We start from the raw sequence: 17,327 nt of genomic DNA, 5'->3' as shown, positions 1-17,327 counted from the left end.
CCTCGCTCATGACAAAACAACTTTCACTCACTGTGTCCAGACACTTGGTTCAAGTTGCATGTAATGCTTCATCTCCAAGCTTTGCGTGGTTTCTTAAAGGCATTGTGAAATCTACACGGTGTTTTTATTTTACACCTCCTCATCTCATAGCACAAGATCTGAAATGCGTGAACAAGAAGAATCAGGCCAGCACATATTCACAAAAATGAACTCTTCACAGTGCAGTTGACAAGTGCGAAAATTACAGCAGAAACTGCCAGTCACATGATATGAGCAAAACATAACTGTTCTTTTTGCGGGAAAGCCTCAGTCCCATGCCGACATTAACCCATATGGTGGTCATCACTGGCAATGTTTGAAAGATTTTCATAAAATAGAGACTGAATGTCTGGAGTATTTATCATAAGGGAAGTAGAAACTCGCACGTCTTCTAAACAGCCCTTTGCAGTGCTAAATGTATGCTGGCTATTGATAGTAATAAATAGTATGACTGTTACAACTGTTAAACAAGACAAAAGCTCACAGGAATATGAAGGCTTGAAGTGATAAACAGTGTTTGGAGGGAGAATGTAGCTGGAGTGAACCTTTTGACAAAGATTTGTCTTCGTCAGTGCCGCAATTAAGTTCGGCACAGCAATCTTTATGCACCTTTAGCTCACTTTCCCACACCCTCAATGTAGGATGAATAGGAGAATAAGATAGTGCGTAGAATGAAGTTGAAGTGTAGAAAAGAAATGGGGATAGAGAAGGTAGGAGCACTGTTGTAGATTATTCTTCCAAGGTTACTCTTTCAAAAGAAAGAAAGAAAAATATTAAATGTGTAAGGAAGCATTGCCAATTGTTATTATGCCTACTCAAGTAAGAGATGCACCATAAGGGATGCAATATAAAACTGATCTGATATGTAGGGTGGCCTAAAGCTTTCTGCATAGTCTTTACAATCATTATGACACTGTCTGCTGCAGCTAAATATGCAGAAGTTTTAATTGAGTGCTCATGACCAGAGCAACTTATCCAGACTGCACACAATACCATTGCATATGCCCTCTATTTTGGTAATCTGAAAAATAAAAGTTTATTCAAATGGGCAATAAGAACATCACATGGAACACAAAATCTAGATCGAATTATGAGGCATGCCACAGTGCGGGACTCAGTATTATTTTTGACCACCTTGGGTTTTGTGATGTGCACTTAAATTCAACTACACACTTTTTTTTTCATTTCAACACCACTGAAATGCAGCCACCTTTGCTGGGATTGAACCCACAAGCTCGAGCTCAGCAATGCAACATCATAACTACTGCGCTACTGAGTGTTTACACAAATTTATAAGTAGCAAAACACATTGGAGGCTTTTGCACACTGAAGCACTACACACCATCCAATGCACTTCCTTACATCTATGTACAGACATACTTACCAGCGGTTCATATGACAAGCATGGAGGCGTGCTCTAACACACTACCATCCAACAGCTGCCACATACCAGAGATGACCACTGGGTTTGTACCTATTTTCACAGAACACTTAACAGCAGCTCATACAACAAGCATGGTGGCCTCTCTCGTGCTCTAACACACATACCATCCAGCTGTGACATATGGCTGCACACCACAGACAAAATCAGACGGGCTAATCATCAGAGACCACATGTCATGATTTGTTAACATGCGAGCCCTCAACCTGCTTCAATAAGGCATGACAGCACAGCACTACTGCACCACTTCTCTCTTCCTAACTGCACTGGAGGCTTGTTACCAGTAATCGTGCCCTGCTGACGTGGTTATCTCTTCAGTTTCTATGTTGCTGTCCCTAAGCTGTTATTTAAGGACTTCCTTTTGAGCTTCACTGGGCCTTGAAAGGCTAGATGATGGCTGCCACAATCTAGGGTTTTTTGTAGAGTGAAATCTTAACAGGCGCACAACTTTTTTGTTGGCTGGTTTATTTGAATGGTCTGGCATCTTTCTTTTTGGGTCACTTTCACTTTCAACAAGCATGAAAACTGGCTCAAACAAATTGTTTGCCTTCTCAGCCACACCCTCTGAGACTTCACCATCTGATATTGCCTGTCTGACTGAGTCCATTTTTGCTCTTAAGAGTGCTGAGCTTGACACTGCTTTGGCTGCTTCCAGCTTTGTTATACTCTGTACAATGTGCAATGCCCGACTTGCCTCACATGCTTCTTCGGGTGAGCTCTCATGGGCCTTGTTGCTGCTAGTTGGATTAGCGATGACCACACAGTGAATGTGCTTGCACACTGTAAAGTGTATAAGATGGTCATAGCAAGTGCACATATAAGTATGCACACACACTGCGCATTCCTTGCACCTCAAAGGACAGCAAGCACCATCTCCCACTTTTGACACTTTATATGAGAGCCCTTTAATAGACTGAGATGGCACAGTCCATATGACATCTTCATTTAATTTGGCACAAGCTGCCATTTCACTGCCAGACCTGTGGTTCTTCTGATTTCTGCTCGGCTTCTTACCCTTTGCGCCTTTCATCATCTGGATAGCCCTTTTCACTAAAAAATGATTTGTCAAGTCCATGAGGGCAGAAATTAGTTTGTCACCATGCTTATTCTGTTTTCTCTCCAGCATAGTATGCTTTAACGTCCTGTGCTTGCTCTCAACGTGCATGTTAGTGTTGACAGCTGCTCTAGTCCTAAAGCAATAGGCCCACTCTTGCGGCCTAACTGCATAGTGGTCATTGAAGTACTTCAGGAAGTCCCTCAGTTTTTCTTCCTCACTAGAAAGGAATTGCTTAAAATAATCTTCAAATGCCTTTTCCGCGAGGAACTCTAAGAGTAGCCACACACTATGGTAAACATGTGGCCTTAGCTGTTTCTCTACACACTCGAGTATCTTCTTACGCCAATTGTTATCCACATGCCAGGCACAGAGAAGTTTCTGTTGTGCAGCACCCATGACCATGGACCATGCTTTGTAGAATTGCGACGCATCATCAGATATCAATGTCTTAGCAGCCACTTTTTTGGCCATGGCTGACTCCAGATATTTGAAGAATGCTGTCAAAGTTTGCTCGTTCATCCGGTTGCAGATGAAATAAGCTATAGCTACACCTGATCCTACTTTATCTAGCACCAGAAGAGTGGTCAGCTCAAACTGGTACTCTGTAGTTCCATGTGTGGATTCAAGACATACAGTACCTGCAGGGCCCAATTTTTCTAGTAGCTCCTTCTGAGGCTCTGTCATCAGAACAAGAGCAAAGTCTGCTGAAGGAAATGTACCACTTGGGTCCACTGCACCTTGTGCCTTGTACAGGTGGACAAGTGTTTCACCTTTTTCTTTCATCACAAGCACCCACGTGTCTACACTGATAGCGTCATTAGTGTGACAATGTTATGGAGCAGCAATGTTAAACTGCTGTTTGATGTTATGCAGGGTTGAGCACTCTGCCAAGTGCACTGGCCTCAGCTTGGATGCCACAGATGTTTTTACTCGCTTTAGAATGGTTTTCATGGGCACACCCCTTTCTAGGTTCTCTGCTACGCTGGCCTTTTCCTTGTCACTCATTCTCAATTGCTGAATTTCTGGCTTATGACCGTAATGGTTTCTTTGATACCTGACTTTTATGGTGGTGCCTTCAGGTGTTGGACTCTGAGTATTGTCCATTGTGATGGTAATAAATGAAAGACATATCTTACCAGACCTACAGCTCCCCTGACTTTTCTCCCGACGGTCACTATGACCTTCCTTTTTCTTTGCCTCGCCTGATCTATTACAGTGATAGTGGATCCTTGTCCCTCCACTGGCCAGCTTTTCGGAGCCCGTGGGCAAAATGACCCAGCAGTTCTGGCTACTCTCTTCTTCTGCTTTCCATTCATGAAATTCTGTAATAAACGCACAAAATAACATTAGATAGTGACAAGTACCTTGGGGGAGAGATGCAAACAAAAATAATCACATTAAAGGTCTTGGACATGGGCTAATGTAGCATTTATTTTACTCCCTCACCTTCAACTCGACCGTGTCATGAGGTCATCCTTGATATTGCTTAAGTTTCTGTTGAAATTGAATTTAAAATGCGGTGCACCATAACTTCAAAAAATTTATCATATTAGTTTTGTTTTAATAAGAAACAAATATGAAACTTAAGCATGATCTATGCTCACTCCTTCCTCAATATTGAATCAGACTGTACATTCACAGCAATGCTGTTACAATAAGACAAAGACGAACTGAGAGCACGTGGTGCAAGCTACGCCCCAGAACAGTGTGAATCCCTTCCCTCAGTTTCTTCTTGAAAAGCTCCTTCTTTTCAAGAAGAGCTTGATTTTTTACTGTACATAGGGGCTTGGCGAGGGAGTGTTCCATCGTCACGCGGTTATGATCTGGCTTGGGCATGCGCCTGGTTCGAAGAGGCAGCATTATGTGCCATTTCAATAAACCAGTTGCTAGTCTGCGTTCTTCCTGTCTTCTTGTACGTTGGTGTCTTTTCCCAAGCACAGTTTACGTTCACAAAAAGATGTCTTACCAAGTAGCCTCTCCTAACACACTCTTCTTAAAGAAAAAAGGATTGCGCGTGCGTCAAATTTCGCTCTACTTTATGAAATCTACAACCAGAGTCCTTCAATTGAAGGACTGTGGTACTACTAAAGAATTTTCCCAAAGTACGCCGGGAGACCAAGCCGTTGACAGCCGCAATTGCAAGTGTGGTCCTGGACCTACGTCGGCCTGCATTCGGACCTATTGCGGCCTGCACTGAGGCGAAGACTACACCACGCACGTAAGTAGCGCAGAGCAACGTCAGAACGCAGAGCAAATTCCTCCTCTCGTTTAAGTAAAAAAAAAGGGGGGGGGTTGCGCGAGCGTCACATTTCGCTCTATTCTATGAAATGTACAGCTAAAGAGCTTGCCCACAATACGCTGGGAAACCATCCCGGCGACATCCGCAAATTCATGTATGGTCCCGGTTCTGCGTCTCTGCCGCGTTGCAACGTGCACTGAGGCGAAGACTAGGCCACGCACGCATGTGGCACAGAGCAACGTCAGAACGCAGAACAGCTTACTCCTGTCGCTTAAAAAAAATAAGAAGATGTACAAACGTCAAATTTCACTCCAGTTGCTGTGCAGGATAGCAGACAATGCCAAACGTATGTCATGTAGCGCATCGCTGGGAGCGCGCACACATGACTATACTATAGATGGATAAACAAACAAATTATATTTAACGAGGACACAAACTTCAAGATACCCCAAGGAAATAAATTAGGCACCTGCGCAAAAGCTGCTCTTCGCGAAACAGATGGAGAAGGAGAAAACAAAGGCCCGCAAAGCATAAACAACTGCCTTTTTGGAAGCACACTGCGCAACAAGAAATTAAAAAAAGTCGAAGATATAATATTGCGTTTAAACGTCATTTGCTCACGATGACTGAGAATAAATTTAATAAAACTGTTCCTCACCCTTATGCACGTCAGCCTCGAAGTTGTGCGCAGCGATCTGGTGCACCGAACACTTCTCCATTGTAGGCAGGGAAGTGCCACATACGTCGCATTTCATCAATTTCTTGACATCCACGGCCATTTTGTGAACGTTCCTGATGTGTTGCAGCATGTTCTTCCTCTGTATGAATAGTTTGCTGCAAAATTCGCAGCGACGATCGTCATCGCCGATGGCAGCTCGATCACAGACGCGCGCCATTCCGAAGCGGAGTAGGCGGCGTTTGGAAGCACGTGGTTTCTGTGTCATTGCACGCACTACAGCAATACAGAGAAGAAACCTCCCCAATCACGTGACACACTAGGTATTCAGTGGCCCCATAGGGACAGTTGGAAACCAACTTAGGGAACCAACATCCGGGAACGCAGGGTCACGTGGATGCTGCCCTCTATTGTTCACCGGCCTCAGCCGGCCTGCGGGGAGACGCATGTGATGCAGCCACCTGGTGGCGCAAAGCTCAAACAGACAAAAACAGCTAATATTGCAGTAACCAAGTGTATTTTACTTTGCTGCGGGTATAAATTTTTGGCAACAACACAATTACGCCACTGCCGAAAATTTACACCAACAGCGAAGTAGAATAGACTTGGTTACAGCAATATTAGCTGCTTTTGTCCGTTTGAGCTTTGCGCCGCCAGGTGGATGCACCATGCAGGACGCTCCCGTTTATGGCTCCGCCCCAATACCCTAACTGCGTTTATCCGAATACCGGACACGCTAAACCTCTATAATAGAGACTTTTAGCCTTGTACGCTATTCCAGTAAACGGGAGCGGTTTGGGCGGATTACCGGATGGTCGGGGCGTAAACGTGAGCGGCCGGAGCGGTGAAGCCGCCTTTTGTTGTAGAGCTCAACCAGACAAACGCATAGCTAAAACTGCAGTAACTCACCATATCCTGCTTCGCCACTCGTGCAAATTTTTGGCAGTGGCGTAATTGTGAACACGATTACGCCACTGTCGAAAGTTTACGCCAGCAGCTAAGCAGAATATAGTAATTAGCTCGGTGTTTGTGTGGTTGAACTTTGCGCCACCAGCTGGCGCCACCAATCTGGCCGCTCACGTTGACGCCCCCGCCAAACCGGAAAACCGCCCGCGCTTGCCCGAATACCGGACACGGTAAAAAGAGACTTTTAGCTTGTACGCTATTCCGGTAAACGGGAGCGGTTTGGGCGGATTACCGGATGGTCGGGGCGTAAACGTGAGCGGCCGGAGCGGTGAAGCCGCCTTTTGTTGTAGAGCTCAACCAGACAAACGCATAGCTAAAACTGCAGTAACTCACCATATCCTGCTTCGCCACTCGTGCAAATTTTTGGCAGTGGCGTAATTGTGAACACGATTACGCCACTGTCGAAAGTTTACGCCAGCAGCTAAGCAGAATATAGTAATTAGCTCGGTGTTTGTGTGGTTGAACTTTGCGCCACCAGCTGGCGCCACCAATCTGGCCGCTCACGTTGACGCCCCCGCCAAACCGGAAAACCGCCCGCGCTTGCCCGAATACCGGACACGGTAAAAAGAGACTTTTAGCTTGTACGCTATTCCGGTAAACGAGAGCGGTTTGGGCGGATTACCGGATGGTCGGGGCGTAAACGTGAGCGGTGAAGCTGCCTGTTGTTGCAGAGCTCAACCAGACAAACGCACAGCTAAAACTGCAGTAACTCACCATATCCTGCTTCGCCACTCGTGCAAATTTTTGGCAGCGGCGCAATTGTGAACACGATTACGGCACTGTCGAAAATTTACGCCAGCAGCTAAGCAGAATATAGTAATTAGCTCTGTGTTTGTGTGGTTGAGCTTTGCGCCACCAGCTGGCGCCACTAATCTGGCCGGTCACCTTGACGCCCCCGCTAAACCGGAAAACCGCCCGCGCTTGCCCGAATACCGGACACGCTAAACGTCTCTAAAGTCTCTAATATATATAAAAACGACGTCTGTCAACACTTGGCGAAAGATTTATTAGATTATCTACCAGCTAGCTACTCGTAAGTTTTCCTACACCGCGAGAGTCATGTGGGTAACGTGACCACTTAGGGGCAGCGATGTTTTCGGCCGGCCAAACAACCCAAGGACGCAAGTAGACGTAGCGGTGCGCGCATGCGCAGTACTGTCGCCCCTAGTTCTTGCCTACGCAAGCCGCTTGCGTCCCCTAAACTAAAACTCTCCAGTATTAATATCGACAAATTGGGGCCGCTACCATCGAAAAAAGAAGAATGAGAAATGAGATTAACAGAAATTGTATTATTTTTTTATTCTTTCCCGGAAAAATTATATATATCTGCGTATAAATTAAATTAAGCGTTGCGGCTTATTTCCGTTGCCTAGCGACAGGCGAACCGGCGAATGACGAGCCAGATGTTTGCGTCATTCGTCAGACACACCGCCGAAGCAAGAGAGACTGGCCGCGCATCTGAGCGTTGGACTGTTCGGGCACCCGTGTGCTGTTTTTCTATTTTCTGATTTAGCCTGGTTTGGTGGCGTGCGTCTATTTGTCGTACAAAAATCCCTCACGTGACCTGATCCAGAGTGGCTTAGGGTCTCCATTTGCACGTTCACAGATATGTGCTCCCGTTTCGGTCTCATTAGCGGCTGTCGCGGGATTGTGGTGTGCTCCTTGCCTAGTATGAAGTTTACTATGCTAACACACAGCATGTTCACGTTTTTCCGTGCTATATGTCATTTGCATGACGACTGAGTTGAAAACAAGGCATATGGCTCTGTTGTTTGCGTTTGTGTGTATTAAATTACTTCCTATTGTGGAAGTTCTGGAAGTCTTATTATGCAAGGAGTACGAACGTAAACATATAAACATATTTCAGTGTGTGTGAAATTTTGAATTACCCATAATAGCCTTTACGACTGATAAGTGGGCTACACGGCCTGTGTGAATCAGCTACCTTTTGTTGCGACGCTCTTCCATGTGGTAGACTGATGCATGGTGCGCGTTTATTTCTGTACTGTTGTAAAAACCATTTGTTTATTCACTCAATACAAATGTACTACTTCTTCGCCGCAGTACATTTTGGTTACGCGGTAAAAGATACTAAAAGTGGGAGGGGCCGCTATCCCCCAGCATAGTATGTCCACTCAGGCGACCTGAGGGGCGGCCGTTGCGCGAGTGTATAATCATATGGTATAATTAAAGAACTCTTTTTTATGGCCAGTGACAGTGGCCCCTTTCCACTTTTAGTATGCTTCACCACAGTACATTGCTTAGGCTTCACCGCAGAACATAAGTGTATTGCAAAAAAGGTAATCTTAAATAGCTCAATTATGCAATGTTTCTTTCATAGCTTGCTACACCGCAATAAAGGAGTGGAAATAAGCATTCTAAGATACTAAGCATACTAAGAGTGGAAAGGGCACATAGGTTTGCTCATTATTTTCGATTGTGGTATAATTTGTAAGTGCATCTGTGCTCTTGGTAAGCTCAATTGACAATTCTTTGTACATTACAAATTCATATTGCAGGGAAGCTTACTAAGGCACATTCGCCATTTTGTAACGCATTATTCACCTTCAATGCAGGAGCACAATGCGGATTCATGCCTATGCTTCTGGCTGGACTGCACATGCTCTTTGAGAATTTATTCGTTGTTCATAAGTGCACTGGTACTTTACTCTAAATTGGAGGGCTGAAGTTTATACGGAAGCACAATTTTTATTAAGGGGACAAGATGTTGCCAAGATGGTTGCAGCACAGCTTTTTTTCTTCCAGGCACATTTTCTATTAGAAGCTTCCATTGCAGTGTTTCGAGCCTCCTTGAGCCACGACATAGTGTATATAAAAATCGGACACTGATTGGGAACATCACCTATGCTCTCTGCGGTAAGCTGTGCACAGGATAAGTTCATGCCTATCTATAGAAAAAAATGTAGCATGACCAGACAAAATAAAAGGGGGTGGGCTGCAGCAATACTAGGTGTTAAATGGTGCCTTATCCTTTCCCTTCAGTTTTCTGTTTTGTGCTTTTTATTATGGATCCTCCACAGTAATCAAACGAGTGCTGAACTTGAGCTTGTTGGTTTCAAGTCTCATGGTTGTTAATAACAGAACAGTGTGATAAACAAGGGCTTGGAGGTATCCGTTCACCTTGCTTGCCTCATGGTGCTGCTTCATGAGCCCCGTGAGCCTTTAGACCAACTAGGAAGGGAAATTTGTTGCAATCACTTCTGAACTGTATTGCAACCAAATGAACAGTGACAACTTTTGGACAGTATAATGCTTGCACCCAGCAAAGTTGTAAGAAGGAAGCATTCAGGATGTGCAAAATGGGCTTTTGAAGCTGGCAGCATTACTGAAGGGGCTTTGCCCTCTTAATGGATTCACAAAGATGATTTCCTCTTTAAGAGGGATTGTTTCAGAGGTCGTTACATGGCAACAGTGTTGGGTGTTTAGTAGCAGATAAGCTAGCCTTTGGCCACTGTCAATAATCTGTTTCTTCTCCAGTGCTCCTGTGAAGTGCCTACTTTTTCGACACAATGTGCTCTCCATGCATGCATGCATTTTTAGCTTGTAAAGATGTCTATTACCCCTTGCCTCAAGCCGGTCCTTGCTGATGTCAACCAAGAAGTCAGTGGGGAGTATGGCGATGCATACTTACAAAGCACGGCTGATACCAGTGAAACCAGATTAGTGGAGCTGCCGTTTTTTTGCCCACTCCATCTTCATCAGTTACAATGAGCAGTTCTTTGTCCAAACAGAAGGCATATGTAGTTGGTCATGCACAGCCTGCGCACTAAGATTTGTTGGCGTGTTACAAGAGACATGCCTGAGAACCTTAGCAGTGTCTATACGCAAAAACCTTCTGATGTGTTGATTACTTCCTTCTCTTTATCACAGTTTGCCTGATGAAGCCAGCAACATGGTCAATTAGATGTTCAACAGGCTTCCCACTAGTTTTCCCAGCGTCTCCTTTACCAGTGTGCTGCTCATAGATATGTTTTCCTGACCTTGCACTGCACTTCAACCATGGCCACACCTGCTGAACCTATAGTATGCGATCAGAAAAGTGCTAAACATCACGTTGCTCCAAACTCATGACGTGCTAGAAGGCCTTGAGGAACACCCTCATTAATTTCCGTCCTCATCATACTGTATGAAGCTTCGCATGACAAGTGCGACAATTAACATCTGCTGGTTTTTCAGTGCTATTCCTGTATAGCTTGCTGAAAGCTATCCTGAGTGTTTCAAAAGCAAAACTGCTGCCGGACAAGAAGTGCATAAAGCAAGGGTATCTATAACCATATATGTCACACAAAATGAAGAAGGCCACCGAGTGTGGCCTTCTTCATTTTACACCATGGCACCACATAATTTTTTACACCATGGCACCACACCAACTTTTACACCATGGCACCACATAATTGACATGGTGTAAAAGATGTTAACATGCCCTCTCCATAAAAAAATAAACACTTAAAACATGCCTTAAAAGGCAATGTGCAGAGTCTGAAAGCAAGGAAAAACAACCCAAAAACGGTTTCGCTAAGTCTTTCAATGATTAAAATTGTCAAATTGTCTTGTCACTTTAATGAATCTGCACAGCTAAAAAGGATGAAAAGAGAGCCCAATAGCAGGGCCACAGAAAATGTCACGAAATAAGTAAACCTTGCTTACCAAGGATACTGGTTTAGTTGTCTGACTCTGCACAATAATTGTGTATGAGCTTTTCTTGTTTAGAATGGTTTTGCAGATAGCGGAAAAAATGGACATGAGAGCACCAGGTGCATGCATAGTTGGTGCACAAAAAGCCACAGTTTTTTCCTTTTTTTATCTACTACTATTCACGAATATTTAAGTGCCTTATACTGCTAACATCCTACTGAAAAACACAAGATTGGGCAAGTTGTGGCATAACGAAAATTGGAGTTTCGCTCATACTGTGAAAGTGATGCAATATATGGTGAAATATGCGCAGGAAGCTTGCTTCATTCGGTGTTTGTTGAAGTGAACACTTGCCAGTGCAAGTCAGTAATCACCTTTAAAGAAGTAAAATAAGTAAGAGTCGTACTTATTTGTGGGAGTTGTGCCTCCTAGTGTTGAAGTGGAAAGACTAGTTTTCTTCCTCCTCTTTCACATCCAGACTTGTTTACTGGTCTCCAGAAAAACAACCCTTTAGCTTCTTACTGCTGAATTAATTTGGTTTTCTCAAATCTATATTTGAGCTACCCATTGCTAGGTCTCGCGCTCTGCCCCATCAACCAACCCCATCCAGTAAATCTGAGAAGCCAAGCACTAGAAGATTAATAAAGCAGATGCACCCAATCACTGTCATTACATGTAAGAAGAAAAATTAACATAGGACTGCCTTCACAAGTGGGGAAAGTGATGAGTAAGAACTTGAAGGCGTGGACGCCAGCTCTACATACAGTACGCAGACATTGAACAGGTGTTAGCCAATCATGACACCTGTTGGCTAGATCGCACTCTCCAGGATCAGTATTCGCCACGACTGTACCTTCAGCAGAGTGGCGGAAATGTAGAATTGTGGACTGCCAATCTTTTGATCATATGTTTGAATCCACGCATCACAGTGTGAACTTTATTTGCAATATTCTGCAATAAATTTGGGAATTAGAGTGACAACACCAGTAGACATCAGAACCAGGGGAGTTGGCCCATAGCAGCTATTGGTGTAAAAAAGAAGACTGGCATAAGGATTGAGATGTGCACGCTACATGCCTTCGTTCGGTAGTATTCCACTCTTTTGGTGCTACAGTTAATGATCTCGAATGAGTTCAAGGAGCAAGAATTTAGTCCAGAAAAAAATATTACGCTTAACAGCTGTATCTAGTTGTATCATTTGCCTATGCCGCTTTATATAACCCTGTCCACACTGCTAGGAAGGGAAGCGTAGCAGAGGGCGGCAGAAAGTTGGGTGGGTGGATGAGACTAAGAAATTTGCAGTGACAACATGGCCACAATTAGTACATGACAGGGGTAGTTGGAGAAGTATGGGAGAGGCCTTTGCGCTGCAGTGGGCGTAACCAGACTGATGCTGATGATGTCCACACTTACCTAAAGCACATGAGTGGCATCCTAAAAAAATTGAGCTTTTGATATTGCTTTGGAGAAAATTAATCTGTTTCAGCCTAACAGTATGTATACATACTGCGCATACCTGCATTCGGTGTACCTTATCACCAACTCTGAAGTCACCTTCTTACCTCCATCAGCGAATCACTCCTGCAACCAAGTGTGCTGGTTCGGGTTCTACCTGCATTTCCACCTGCGCAGTTGGTAAAAGTTCTTTGGCTGTTTACTGTAACTTCATATTTCAACATTTGGTTGCATAAGAGGCTTTGGCAATACTGGCAACCCTAATGCGTGGGCATGCTTTATGAAAGACCACCAGTACCTTCTCATTGAAGACTGTGCTCAACATTCTCCTTGGTTCGACTACGACTAAAAAAACCCACATATCTTTCCTCCGAAGCGGCTAGTATTAGTGATGCTTTGATGCAGAAAGAGGCTATTGTCACACGTGTCAACTTTAGGCCAGAAACCAATCTGGCACAGGTGGAAATTATTGCCTCGCGAGGCACATTCCGTCAGTCAATATGCACACTGTCAATGTGAGTGAAACTGATCAAAGGTTGTCTATGGTGTCAGGTTTCTTGCCTGGTTTCGGTAGTGGCATCATGACCAAGTGTTTCCACTCTGTTGGGAATTCCAATATTCCAGATTTCATTTATTACAAGCAATAGTGCTTGCTTCCTTGTTTCGGCAAGATTCCTCAACATCTGAAAAATTACTCCATCTTTGCCATGTGCACTCTAAGTGTTGACATGCTCGAGAGCAACAACAGGTTCTGCCATCGTATATAGAGGCTTTCCATTCCTTCCTTGGCAAGTGGTCATTAAGGTGCGTACAACTCAGGTGACGGTCAGTCACTGTGAGGTGGTCGGGGAAAGCATCTGCAGCTTGTTCCTCAAATTTCTCAGATGTGCACTGAAAATCGAGCAGCGTGTTTTCAATAGTATTACAGTATTTGGTGCATCCTGTTATAGCCGAGAATGTGTTACAGCTTACTGAAGCCTATATGTTTAAATGACGCGCCCAGTAAGCTCTAGTTAGCATGTCGCTCTTTGCAGTGTGTAAAGGATGCGTTTTGCTAGCGATTCTTCAACACCTTCACATTCTGCACACTCAAGTGCATCACGGAAATGGTCCCAGCCTGAAACCCCGATTTTGTGAATGTGGCACATTTTCACCCCTACATCAAGTATTATATCCTATAATGGTCGCTGCCTCTTGGGGCAGAGTCGCATTGACACTCTGGATGAAGGCCCTAGTTGCCCATGCTAGGTAAGTGTACTGCCCTTCTGGTTTGAATGCAGGGTATACCAGTTGGGGTAGTTGGTGTCATTTGTTAATTCGAGGTCTGTGGTGTCTGCTTCGTCAAGGTGGCATCCTCTTGGCCGTATGTCTTTGCGTCCCCAATGTGGGTGATGTGCATTGAGCTCACCTCGACTGAGTATTACGTGCTTGTGAAAGCAAATTTGAAGCTGTCAAAGCCAGGTGAAGTCGCCTTGGCTGTGGTGCCTGGTTTTGGGACAGAGGTAGACCAATGCCAAAACGGCTTTTAGCCTGCAGCACACCACCGCAACTTTCTGATGAGGCATATGTTTATTCAAGCCGTTTCTTCCTTGCCCTAATTCAATAATAGCCAATTTTCGCAGCTGCAAATCAAGCTGACTTCAGAAGACTGCTGATTTTTTAGCCACTCCTAGTAGATTACTGCGTGGTTAATTTTCTAGTTGGGCATGACATGCTTCGTGTTTAAAAATGAACTGTTTAAAGAATTATTGGAGTAATATTAGGACAGGCAACTGTGACTGAATCGTCACTGCTTTTGTCGCAAAATGTGGCAATGAGCTAGGCAGATGCTGTCACGAAACCGTAGGTTGTACAAGTACAGAAGAAACAAAATTGGAGTTGTGAAATTCAAAGCCATATTTTTACAGCCTCTCTTTATACTGCTGACATTAGAGAGCTTTAGATTAGTGGAGGCAAGCAGCATGTGTAAACAAGGACCATGTTTGGGTATTTCTGGCACCCATGTGGTTTGCATAACCAAGCAGCACACGAGTCGCTCGCGTCCTCTTATGCAGTACTATTATTTTCATTGTAAAACAACCAATATCAAAGTAAGTCTGATCAGCCTGCTAGCGATTTGCTAGAAATTTTTAAGCACTTAAGGTGTGTCGGTTGAATGTTTAAAGCACTTCACCACACCCTTGGCCACTAGACTTGTACTTTCCAGTATTACTTGCTAATCAACACTTGAGGTGTTTACGTTGTTTTTCTGTGCTGTAAGATTAGTTTGACAGTCCTAATAGAATTGTTAAAGTGAAGGTGTGAGCTGTTGTATTGGCCATGTCATTCTATAACTGTTAGATCTGACACTGTCAAAGCATTTGGCAACATTAATAAGCTTCACCTCCCTGTATATATGTATTGCGGTTGGACCATTCAGCATGTGAAAATAGAAATACCGGCAAATAGAGAGTTCGAGAGCACCTGAGATTATAGTAAAGCGGCCGGGGCAGTATCTTCAGGGCAACAAATGTGTTGCGGTGAAGTTATTGCAGACGTATATACACATTCATTCGTCCCAACTTTGCACCGAACCCTGCGTCCCGTTGCCAAAACTAAGAGCGCGAAAAACGGGCACAAATGCAGCTGAACATCACAGGGCACAGTATTAAGCTCCACCTCACTGTGCTTATCGCGCCCTTAGTACGAATAATATTCAACATTTACTCTGCATTTCGTGGAATTCTGGCAGATCATGTGACGTCACTAAAGCTCCGTTATGTTCACAGCACTACGCGATAACTGTCGTAAAGCCCACGATAAAAGTAAATCGCATGAAGTCACGGATAGTGGACTAGCGCTGAACACGATTGAAAACATGCGCTGCCCTATTTCAAGGACGCGTGAACAGTTGTGAGCAACCACCACCTTAAGCATTATATTACTTACGTAAGTCGTGGCGAAAAACACGTGCAGTACCTCTGCCTACGAGTCCCGTCAAGTAAAGGTGCATGTGCGATGTGATGACGCTGCCGAAAAGGGGCTAACACGACGAAGCTGCTGCACAGCGCCGGTTCGCAAATTGCATTGCAGAGGCGTTACGCCACTTGAATATTTCAATCGTCAGCACCACTGAATTCTTCAGAAATACGGATCTTACACCACCAGAGTTCACCGAGACTTAAATCCGACATGCCACACCACTACTACTGCACGATTTTTAGCCAACAAATACGAACCCACTGCGGAGACACACGACCAGCGGTAGACGTGGGCCGGAGATTCAACGCACGCCACGGCATCGCGGTTCGCAGAACTTCGCTGCCGAGGCACTAGGCCACTTCGACATTTCAATTGTCAAGGAAGCACGGGTAACACAACGCAGATTCTGTACTGCCAGAGCTCACCGAGGCGAAAGCACAGATGGCGAAAGCCGCACTGTCGCATCATCACTACTCGCGGCTTTCCCGCCAAGTACCTTCAACCAACACAGAAGCAACGCAAGCACAATCAAGCAACGTTGAACAACGCGCGGTCCGCGCGAGCTGGTGAACGATCACGCCGAGAACGAACACGCCACGGCGTCGCTCGGCGCCACCATCATGCCTTCTCAAAAGTCCCTAAACCATCCTGTCCCTAGGCACCTAGGACCAGGTCACGTGAGGGATTTTTGTACGACAATTAGACGCACGCGGTTTGGTGGCCTCCCAGCTTATTATTGCGTTCTTTCGGAACTTCGACATAGCAGCACTGCACTATTGGACTACGTCAAGGTGAGAAACTTTGTTCGACAGTCGACCACGCACTTCAAGCAATTAGGCTTACTGCCTGGCACCTAGGCTAGACTTGTGACGCAGTTAACGAAAAACAGCGTGGCCGCGGTGGAGCAGTTAATTTGAATTAATGAATCGTACTGGGAGATGTTTGCGACGCTTCCTATAAGCCCCAATATTATTTTAACTAATTTCGGTAGTTTTGGGGCACGCTAGTCGCGCAGGGTGCTGTGACGCAGTTTCGCGTGTACTGAATTTTACTGCTACAAGTTTTCGCGCTTTCTCTGACTGCCAACATTATTCAAACTAATTTCATTACTTCTTGGGCTAGCTTTCGAGCGCAGTGGGCGCGCCTGGTGCTGTGACTCGGTTAGCGAAAATCAGCTCGGCCGTGGTGCGCGGTTTCGCGCTTAAAGCATTGACAAGTTCATGGCGCTTTTCTTTCTCTGACGCCCAACATTGTTGGAAATTATTTTCGGTACTTTTATGTTATGAGGCCCGCTCGCCGCGCCTGTTGTGACGCAGCGAAAAGCAGCTCGGCCGTGGTGACAAAGTTAGTTTGGCGCGTACTGCGACAAGTTACTGCGACGATCTTACTGCGACAAGTTCGTGGCAATTTTTATGTACCCGCAACAATTTAAGCCTTCTTTCGGTACCCACGCTTGTCGAAAACGCGACGAGCAATCGTCAAGAGTGATAACACGGGAGTGCGTTGCTTGCGCCTGCAGAACGCACAAGAGATAAGCCAAGGAGCTCAAACGCCAGGAACTAGTAACTCGAAAATTCTGTCTTCTGAATGGCACCCACGCATTTTGCCTTGAGTGCGAGTAGAAGGTATTCTGCGAGCGTCCAGCATGCTCTGGTTGAGAGCCTGTGTGGTGGCCACCTCTGTGTATTCGTAGCGTACTATCGCGTCGGTTGTAGCCAAGTTCGCGAAACGCGCCGTTGCCCGCGCATTCATGCTAAAGTGCAGGAAATAAGTATTGGGAAGAGGGGAATGCTTGGAATTAGAATGTGTTTGTGGTATGTACGGTATTGCTTGGGAT

This window comes from Dermacentor variabilis, chromosome 7 (genome assembly GCF_050947875.1).
Source record: "Dermacentor variabilis isolate Ectoservices chromosome 7, ASM5094787v1, whole genome shotgun sequence".
Classification (NCBI taxonomy): Eukaryota; Metazoa; Arthropoda; class Arachnida; order Ixodida; family Ixodidae; genus Dermacentor; species Dermacentor variabilis.
This window is presented reverse-complemented; position numbering follows the sequence as displayed.